This window comes from Suncus etruscus, chromosome 4 (assembly GCF_024139225.1).
Source record: "Suncus etruscus isolate mSunEtr1 chromosome 4, mSunEtr1.pri.cur, whole genome shotgun sequence".
In the NCBI taxonomy this organism is placed as follows: domain Eukaryota; kingdom Metazoa; phylum Chordata; class Mammalia; order Eulipotyphla; family Soricidae; genus Suncus; species Suncus etruscus.
The window spans coordinates 134,568,816-134,579,859 of NC_064851.1; the positions used below are offsets into that span (position 1 = coordinate 134,568,816).

General features: G+C 34.1%; 2 non-coding genes across 2 annotated transcripts; one reads left to right on the top strand and one right to left on the bottom strand.

The window, feature by feature from the left end:
- Window positions 1–449: 449 nt before the first annotated feature.
- Window positions 450–582, top strand: LOC126007919 (small nucleolar RNA SNORA51). Its single transcript, XR_007495390.1, has one exon. It is a non-coding gene; the product is annotated as a small nucleolar RNA SNORA51 (small nucleolar RNA).
- Window positions 583–10,496: 9,914 nt separating this feature from the next.
- LOC126007966 (small nucleolar RNA SNORA51) lies at window positions 10,497–10,629 on the bottom strand. Its single transcript, XR_007495428.1, has one exon. It is a non-coding gene; the product is annotated as a small nucleolar RNA SNORA51 (small nucleolar RNA).
- Between the last annotated feature and the right edge of the window lie 415 nt (window positions 10,630–11,044).

The following is an 11,044-nucleotide window of genomic DNA, read 5'->3' on the forward strand; positions in this document are numbered from 1 at the left end:
CTTGCCTGCGCTAGCCTTGGACGGACCGACCGCGGTTCGATCCCCTGGTGTCCCATATGGTCCCCCAAGCCAGGAGCAACTTCTGAGCGCATAGCCAGGAGTAACCCCTGAGTGTTACCGGGTGTGGCCCAAAAAACAAAAAACAAAACAAAACAAAAAAAACATTTGTGTAATTATTCTCAGAGACAAAATAGAGGAGGACTGCAGGGTCCAGCTCCCAACATGAAGCTCACCATAGGGATCATTTAGTGGAGTCACTGAAATAATTACATTGAGAACTATCATAACAAAATCTGACTGAATGAGGGAAGTAGAAAGCCTGTCTAGAGTACAGGCCGGTGTGGGGTAGAGAGGAAGGACACTTGGGATATTGGTCATGGGAATGTTGCACTTGTGAAGGATTTATATATCTATATATAAACTCAAAAAATAAATAAAAGAAAAGATAAGGCCTCCCAATTCTTACCACAGGCTGTATTCTTTACACTGACTGTATAGAAAGAGGAGGTACAGTAAATGCACCCCATATACACCTCAACACCGGCTCTTTGCCTGGTCTGTACTGTGAATTGGGGGACAAAAAATATAATCATGTCATTAATTAACAATATTTCATCTTTAATTCAAATAATTGAATTATATGTTCCTACCTCCCTTCCATCCCTTCCTTCCTTCTTTCACTCTTTTTTCCTAATTTTCCATTCAAATTTTTTGCTCTGTTTAAAGAGAATCCATTACATAATTGACCATAATATATTTGTTTCCAGATAAGTGAAAGTAACTTTATTGAAAAAATAGAAAGAAAATATTAAAAGGAAGAGAAGAATATTTAAAAATAGAAAGAAAAAAAGTACAGTAATAAGACCACTTATAAAATCATTGTATCTCCAATAAAGTCATTAGTACATTAATGGTATAAGGTTTAGTAAGCTCTTCTGTTTGCTGTCCATTCTTTTAAATTGATGTATTACTATAGTGATCACAGTAAACAAATGAAGTTGCCCTTAAACTGAAAGAACTATTACTGAGACAGAGAGTTTTAGGGGTGTTTACTCATCTGCCAGGACTCCTGGAAGAAGGGGAAAAAAAGGGGGGGGGGTCCTGTTCTGACTCCCAAAAGCCCTGGTGATAAAAGACCCAAACCATCGTATCTGAAATTTGGTCGGATTGGTGTCCCAGAAGAGAATCGTAAAAGGGTGATAAGGTGGGGTCATTGGAAAAATTGTGATTCTGATTGAGGAAGGCAGCAGGTGTGGCTTTGGCAGGACAGCGCTTAGTCTGCCCTCTTCTCCTGAGATGGCAAGCTTTCTGCTGTGTGGGCCATAATCTTCCATGGTTTGTTTTACATCTTATTTGAGAAAAGAGTGACTTTATGGAGCTGGCCTTTTCAAACATGGGGACTGCTTGTGGTCATGGTTGATATTCGTACTACTTTTATATCATTCCATACTTAGGTTTAGTTTATCATCAACCATAATTTTCCCAGCCCCTCCCCCATTTTACTTTATTTTATTAAGCTTGTATTATTACAAGTATGATGTGAAATATATTCTGGTATTGGCAATGTTATTTGATATGGAAATAGTATAATTGTGGAAAGCTGGAAGAAAAGTACCCAGGGATTTCCTGTATTATTTCTATAACATTATGAGTCAAGCTACTTTTTAAAAAATATTTTTTCAGGGGCCACAGTGGTAGCCAAAAAAATCAAATATATATTTTTTTTTCAAAGTAAAATTAGTGTCTTTTTCTTGAATATCACTAGAGGCAACAAAATTTGTCAGTGATCAGAGACAATATTGATCTAAGGGTTCTTGCCTTGCATATGGCTGTCTCGGATTTTATCCCAGTATCACATAAGATTCTCTGCTCTCCACCAGGCATGATCTCTGAGAACAGAATCTAAGACCCACTGGGTAGGGCCAAGCTTAAACTAAATACATTTAAATGGAAAAAGATTAAAGACCATTCACTTAGATATTAGGCAAACATCAAGAAAACTATTATAGTTTGTAAATAATTATATATTTGTTTTAAGTAACTAATTTCCTAAAGAATTCTCTGAACATATGTTAATCTTAAGGACTGGCTCACAATTTAAAGCTCTCTTTTGTGGTGACTCAAAGAGTAGTGAATGCTGTTAGGGAAATAATTACACTAACAACTAGCATGACAATGTTAAAGAATGAGAGAAGTAAAATACTTGTCGTGAATACAGGCAGGGGTTAGGGAGAAGGGGGCTCTTGGTGATGAGAATGCTGCAGTGGTGATGGGGGGTATTCTGTTTATGTCTGAAACCAAAATACAATCATGCTTGTAATCGTGGTATTTAAAAAAGATTTTATATATTAAAAATATAATATCTTTGCAAAAGAAAACTAACTCAGGTCAAAGCAATATTTTACTAGCATGATAGAAACAAAGAATAACTTTTACCCATTCTTGTAAAAGTAGAATATTTTCTTTCCTTTTCTGATATTTAAAATAGAAATAGAATCACACTGGTATCTAAAAACTATATTAAAATTGAAAATGACTTTCTGTGATTTAATTTTTATGATTCTTTTTATAGCTACACTTTATGTTGTTATGAAACATGCTTATTTCTGCTTTCTTTGGCACTTTTTGGTTTACTTTTTAAAGAGTATCCAACCCTACTACATTTTAAATTTAGAAAACAGAATTTCTTTTTTAGCAAAGGTGACATATTTATGTCTTGCTTATTTGTTTTCTACCAAAGCTGGCATTTTTAAAAGTCTTAAAATAATCATTTGGACTTTAAAAGCTAAATCGAAATACTTCTTTAAGCACTTCTTAGAATTAAACCTCTCTTGTGAATGGCTATTAAATGGACTGTTTCACTAAAATTCTTATTATCTTTGCATCTTATAGCAGCTTTTATCTGCAAATCTGCAAGTGTTTTAGAAATCATTATTTCATTATCCACTATACCCAAAGCTCTCTGAAGTGTTAGGAAAATAGTTCTCTCTTAAATCTTTCTTCATTTCCCAAGCAAAAAAACTGAAGACACATAAATAAATGACTTTTCTGACACAATTCTCAGTTTCCACAGGATCATACTGTTGTAAGATCATGGTGTTCCTGTTAATCATTCAAATGACATAAAAATACTTAATAATTTTTCTGTATCTTATAACCAGACAACAATCATGAAAAAGATTTTTTAGGACATGAAGTCTTTCCTGATATGATCTGATGTTCAGGAACAATACCGATATATGCTTTTTATGTATGCATCAAAAACATGTTATAGCAAACTCTTAATAAACTTAGTTAATAATTATTTAAATATTAACTTTTTTAAAGTCTCAAGTTCTATTCATTGTAGTTCTTCAAGAATATTGTAATGTTTACTTAGAATAAAGCACACATTGCTCATTCCTAAACCAACATTCATAAGACTTTCAATGTACAAGAAGCACATATCAGGGATATAAAAATATTTTTTGCAGTCAAACATAAGACTGTGCCAAAGTGATAGTACAGCAGGAAGGGAGGGCACTCTCCTTGCATGTGGCTGACCCGAGTTCAATCCCAGCACCCTAACTGGTCTCCTGAGCACTGTCAGTTGTGATCCCTGAGTTTAGAGCCAAAAATAAGTCATTAAAACCAACAGGTGTGCCCCTCCAGAAACATATAAAACTTGGAGTTTCATTTATAGTGTGTGTAAACTTTACACATTTCATTTACTGTGTAGTCTTTAATAATTTTGTGTTATTAATTTTTTCTTCAATGTAAATTGAGCATAATAATCACTTATTTTTTGCTATACAGATTACAAAGAATTTATATATGAACTAGTACTTATAGCATTTAACTTTTTCTGAACATTTAGGATTTTAATATGTAAAGAGAGATACACAAGGCAAGATGAGATTAAAAAGACTGGTATATAAAGACGGAAGAATAGAGATGTCATTGAATTGACTTGACAACAAAGCTAATCATTTAATATGAGTTACCTTTTAAGGCTCGAGATAGACATAGACAAGTAACTTCATAGTACTATATGAGACCCGAGTTATAGGTTGATCTACAGTAGGACCCAGCCAATCTCAAATGAATAAAAGTTATGAGTTTTGAAATGTTTCATAGAATGGCACTGCACTGAATATCCTCAATGAGAATCCTGCTATGACATTCATAATCAGTTATCACAAAAAGTGAATAACTGATATAACATATGGTTCTTCCAAATGAGTAAGCACTTCAAATGAAAAACAAAGGGCTTAAGGTTTTGAGTCTTCTGAAAAATTTTGGTCACATTTATGCATGAAGATTGAACTACAATGTGACATATACATACCTTGATCTGGAGACATTATCTTCTTCAATGCAATCCACACAATAACTGATCTCAGACTTGGAAATATGACCTTGCTTCTTCAAATTCATTACAGATTACTAAAGAGTATTTTTGCCTTTTTCTTCTAAAGTGACAACATCAGAATATCACAACAGGGCATTTATTTATGCTCCAGAAAAATAGAAGTGGTACTCTTTTCTGGAAGTTTTTTTGACTTCTTATGTCAACAGGGTTACTTACATCTATTCAGGATCATTGCATAATTAATTTTATAAGCTGATGCTAAAACCCCAAAAGATGCCGTTAACACCTTTTCTCCAGTGTACTTATTCTATTTTGTATGATATGATAATTGCGTTGAAAAACTGTTTTCAAAGCAAACACTTAGAAAATCCTAAAATATTATAGGACTCCTTTGCTCCTTGATAAGCATGCAATAGTAAAACCAGATTAATGAACTTTTATCTTTTCTAAATAGAATCATGTTGGGTTTGTAATAAGTATGTGAAATATGCTTGATGAAATATGTAATGTAGAGATTATGGTAGCAAAATGGTGGCTTGATAGGATGGAACACAAGTATTTCATGAAAAAGACCTAAATTCAATCTCCAGCACCACAATGACCCCCTAGCACTGTCAGATATATCCCTCAATAAGAAGTTTTGTATATACATAAAAACAAAATTAAGGATATATTCCAAATAGTTATTTTTTAAAATAAAAGACTCATATTTAGTACCATAGTACTAATACCTTTATTTAAGTGATTGGCTGGTAAACAAAATAAAACCTACATTACATTTGATCAGCCTCCAGTTTTCTTCCCAAATGCTGAGATTTGGATTAGGAAGAAAATGATTACTATCTTACTACACAAAAATCCCTCATTGTGAAGACTGCTCTCCCAAGAATTATTCCAGTGGAAATGCAGAGTGATCAAAATTAACTAGAAAAATATATTCTATTATCACAAATTCCACCAGTTTTAAAAATAAGTATAAAAATATAATCAGCAGCATGAAGAAAATGTGAATAAGACAGAAAGGAGCAATAAAAAATGTTGAAGTGTTTTCTTCTTAAATTGTTCATTAAGACTACTTAATAGAAATGTACCAGCTCATTTCTGAGGTTAGTTAAGATGCTACATTAGCAAAGGTTTGTAGCAAATGTTTCATCCAACAAATTCTGAGTAATTATGAAAGGATTTAATGAAATGCCAATTGGAGATTCGGGTCTCCTGTGAGTTGTTTCAGTTTGTGACTCAAGTTATTTTTATGTCAAAAATAGTATTCAGTTTTTGTTTCAGGTAAATGTAGTATAAGAATAATTGTCTGGGGCCAGAGAGATAGCATGGAGGTAAGGCATTTGCCTTTCATGCAGAAGGTCATTGGTTCAAATCCCGGTGTCCCATATGGTCCCCCATGCCTGCCAGGGCCTATTTTTGAGCAGATAGCCAAAAATAACCCCTGAGTACCGCTGGGTGTGGCCCCAAAAACAAAAAAACAGAACAAAAAAAAGAATAATTGTCTATATAATAGTTCCAATTAATAGCTCTAAGCAAAGTCAAAATCGCTAACTGTTCTAATACTCAGATATATATTAAACTAGAGTCCCAACATTTAAAATAAAATTTTAAATATATATATTATTGCAAATATACTTTGTTCAATGAGAATTTTTTAGTATGAAATTATAAAGTGCCTTTTGCAGAAGGAATTCAAGCAGTGTTTAAGGGTCCTAAGCCTCTCTCGGGGAAACTATGCCTAGCTGTGCAGGCCAGAAATTCAATGCTTGTACCTGGATTGCAGGAAGCTAGCAGTTCGGTTGTCTGAGAATCATTATGTGGTGCCTCTGAGCTCCATAGAGATGCTTAGGAGACCCCCCAAGTATAAGTTCTAGATTTATTCATTAACATATGTAATACATAATTTATTTCCATAAAAGTATCATACATCTAAACTATGTCAAATTTTGGCAAACATTTTAATATTTTTTTAGAGCAAAGTAGGATGATATTTTATTTACCATATTTTCTGGTGTATAAGACAACTGGGCATATAAGATGGCCTACTTTTTCTGTTAAAATATAGGTTTGGAGGTATATTCAGTCTGAAACACTAGAAATTAGTTTGGTGTCTATATAATAAGCAGTTATGTGAAGGCAATTTATAATCTTTTTTTTTTTTTTTGGCTTTGGACCACACTTTGTGATACTCAGGTTCTGTTCTTGTCATTGGGTTCAATTATAACTCTTGGTGGGGCTTAGGGAACCCTATAGAATGCAACGGATTGAGCTAAAATAACCAAATTTCAAATATCTATGTAAAGTGCTATTTATCAGAATACTGACTTCTCAGTTAGTTGGTTGATAATAGAACACTGCCTTGCATACATAAAACTTGCATTTGATAACCAGATCAATGCAAACAATTTATAGATTATATATTATACTTAAGAATATATAATACTACCCCATTTAAAATGAAAAGTAATTTGCTCTTTTTCTAAGGTTTAAGTGTTTAATTTATAATTTACTAAATCAAGACTATTGAAATTTAGGACCCAATGATTGCTATTAAATGCTGCCCAATAGAATATCCAACATAACTTCTACCCTCTGAACTATAGAAGAGAGTGAAAATTCTCTTGTATCAGACCTGAAACCTAAGGTTCATAGAGTAACACATAGGCAAAATACTTTATGACATTGAGGTTAAAGGAATCTTCAAAGACAAAACACCACTGTCCAAAAAAGTGGAGACATATAAACCAATGGTACTACATTAAACTGAGAAGCTTCTGCATTTCAAAGAAAATAGTTATTAGGATACAAAGGCTATCCACCTAATGGGAGAAATTATTCAACTAATACCCATCTGATAAAGGGCTGATATCTAAGATGTATAAGGCATTTGCAGAACTTATCAAGAATAAACACCTAACCCCATCAAAAAATGGGAGAAGTAATAAACAGACATTTTCTCAAAGAGAAATACAAATGGCCAAAAGCACATAAAAAGATGTTCCCCTTCATTAACCATCAGAGTGTAAATCAAAACAACAATGAAGCATCATGTCATAATACAGAGAATGACACACCCTCACAAAGAACAAGAACCACTGCTGTCATGGATGTGTGGGAGAAAGGAACTCTCACTCATTGCAGATGGGAATGCCATCTAGACCATCCTTTCTGTAAAAAAATTGATATTCCTTAAAAAACTGAAAATTGAGCTTCCTTATGATCCAGCAATACTACTCATAGGGATAAACCCTAGAAATACAAAAACACAATAATAAAATGCCCTCTGCACTTCTATATTCATTGCAGCACTATTTACAATGACCAGAATCTGGAAGCAGCACAGGTGCTTTAGCAAAAGATGAGTGGCTAAAGAAACTGTGGTATGTCTATACAATGATGGACAAGAGGGTATTATGCTAAGTAAAATAAGTCAGAGTGAGAAGGATAAACATAGAATAATCTCACTCATATCTAGAATAAAAGGAAAATAAAAGGCAGTGTGGGATGATATCCAGAGACAATAGAGATGAGGATTAGGAGGACCAGTCCATGGTAGGAAACCGGCCATAAAGAGCAGTGAGTGCAGTTAGAATAGAGAAGGGTCTCATATGAAAGGGCCATTCATAGTACCCTTCATAGCATAAATTTCAAGCAGAATTTGACTTCTTTTTATTTAGGGTGTGCTCCCTAGCAAAGTTTAGGAGTTATTCAAACTGCACTCAAGATGGTGCTGGGGGCCCATATGGAGTACCAGGGAGTACAGGTAATGGACCCGGATCAGCTACATATAAGACAAGATAATACCTGCTGAACTATCTCCTGAACTCCCAATTTGACTTATCTTAAGCTATCACATCTTTTATAAATTTGCCTTTATAGACTATTGAAAAAAAACTTTGATTGCATTTAAAGGTAATTCTGGGGGAAATGTCTCATTAAGTCAAAGTAGGTTAAATAACAGTTAGTGCACAAACTTTTTAATTACATTCCTTAAGTAAGGATTTTAAAGATGTGTATTTCTTTCTAGAGACTCCATTTCCTGATTTCCATTTTCTGATTATTCATTCAAATTATATTGGAAAGAAATCATTTAAAGTATAATAGGAAGAAACACAATAGCTTAATAAATTTTAACATGCTACATATAATTGCCCAATCCATCAATTTCATGTGATATTTTAATTAACCATTTGTATTATCTGGATGGTGAGAATCACCTCGTTATCACAGATCTAATCATAAAAGAAGTCACTAAGAAGGACTGATCATTTAACATCCTCCTCCCCATTCCTGCACCACTAATGGTGAGGCTGGCATTCAACTATATGGTAATACCATCCACATAACAAGCCAGTACAGATTTAGCCAAACTTAACTTGTTTTATTTTTATCACATATTTTGTTATGCCAACTGAAACAAATATAAAAAATCTACATGGGCCAGAGAGATAGCACAGCGGTAGGCATTTGCCTTGTGAGCAGCTGGCCCAGGAAGGACTTGGGCTTGATTCCCAGCATCCCATATGGTTCCCTGAGCCTGCCAGGAGCAATTTCTGAGCACAGAGCCGAGCGTAACCCCTGAATCCACCGGATGTGGCCCCAAAACCAATAAATAAATATGTAAATAAATAAATCTACAATATACTAGACCCCTTTAAGAATATATATTTACATTTAAAGAAGTTGTTCTCACCTTATAAGATCATCAATTTTTACTTTGCAGTAATGTATAAATGTTATTCTCCTTGAAAACTGAAGAGGGGTGAACTTTGTCCATCTTATAAAAACATGAAGCAGATTCTCTTGAGTTTTAACAACTTTGTACAGTTTATATAAAAACATTTTCTTATCTTTTTAATAATAAAATGAAACAAAACAGTTAATATTATTGAATCCTAAATCTGTGATATTCTTTGATAAGAGTAAGTTAAAAACTATCTTTTGGGAAGAGCGATGTCTCAGTGGTAGGGCGTTTGCCTTGCACATAGCTGACCCAGAGCGGACTGCAGTTAGAACTCCTGGTGTCCCATATGGTCCCCCAAGCTAGGAACAAATTCTGAGCACAGATCCAGGAGTAACCCCTGAACATCACTGGGTGTGGCCCAAAAACCAACTCCCCCACCAAAAAAAGAGAAAACCAAAAATCCTATCTTTATTCTTTAAAGAAGAGAGGCAGGTCATATAATTGGGGCTAAAGGAAGATTACTTAACCTGAAAATATTAATAGTCCTGGTTGAGATTGATGAAATGATATGATCTCCATTTATGGTTCCTGGTACACCACAGTATTAACACCTGAGCACAGAACCAGAAGTAAGCCATGAGTACTGAGAGTTGTGGCTCAAGTAACCCCTCTCCAAAGTTTTTAAAAAAATAAGATAGTGTATTCAGTTTCTTTTAAGCTGTTGCACTGATGCTAGAAATAAACAGGAATTAATGCAAGAATAGAGATATTTTTAGAATATGAAAATGTTTATATATACATATCTATAATAGAGTGTGCATGAAATAAATATATAGTTGCTAATATAGTTTAAATTATAAAATATTTGGATTGTTTGGGGCTGGAATAATAGTACAGCAGATAGTGCTGTACTATTTCATGCAGTGCCCTGGGTTCAATTCCTGGCATCCCATATCGCCCCTGAGCCTGCCAGAAGTAATGTTTGAGCAGAGAGCCAGGAGTAAAACCTGAGTGCTGCAAGGTGTAGCCCCCAAACTAGAAATCAAAACAAAAATTTATATTAGGCATTGTTTAAAAACCACTGAAAATATAAAATGATAAATTATTTTACTATCCATGTTTGGTTATGAAAATAATAGAACCTTTTAATTTACTATTTTAGTTTACCAGTACAAATTCTAACCTCTTAATTCAAGTAAACTGAAATATTGAAAATTTTATGTCAACATAACATGACTGCGAAGCATTAGGGCATTTTCCTTGCATGCCACTGACACAGGATTGAACCAGGTTTGATCCTTGGCATCCCATATGGTCCCCAAGCCTGCCAGAAACAACTTCTGAGCTCAGAGCTAGGAGTAAACCCTAGGTGCCATCAGGTGTGTCCCAAACCCACCCAAACAAAAGAAAAAGAAAATTTTATGTCAACAAAGATAAAGTTTTTTTTTCTTTTTTATTTTTTGTCCCCCAATTCACAATACAGACCAGGCAAAGGGCCGGTGTTGAGGTGTATATGGGTTGCATTTACAGTACATCCTCTTTCTATACAGTCAGTATAAAGAACACAGCCTGTGGTAAGAATTGGGAGTTCTTATCTTTTCTTTTATTTTTGATTTTTAATATATATATATATGTATATATAAGTCCTTCACCAGTGCGACATTCCCATGACCATTATCCCAAGTGTCTTTTCTCCCCACCCATAGATAAAGTGATAGACTATTTAGTTCGATTATTTTATATTTTATTTATACTTTATAACTTCCTTTTGTCTTTATTGTTGTCATCCTTTTTCTGTCAGTGTTTGCATGCTTATGGTATTGGTTTTGTCACACTTGACTTTTAATATACTTGGTCGCTTACACATTTAGTTGCCATGCTTAAATGCACTTAGTTGATTTAAGGTGGGAATTAAGCATTATTGTGGTGCGGAGGATAACAGTGGTATTGCCTAAGATTAAACATATAAACTCATACTATGCAAGAGTTCAGAAGTTCTTGCACTT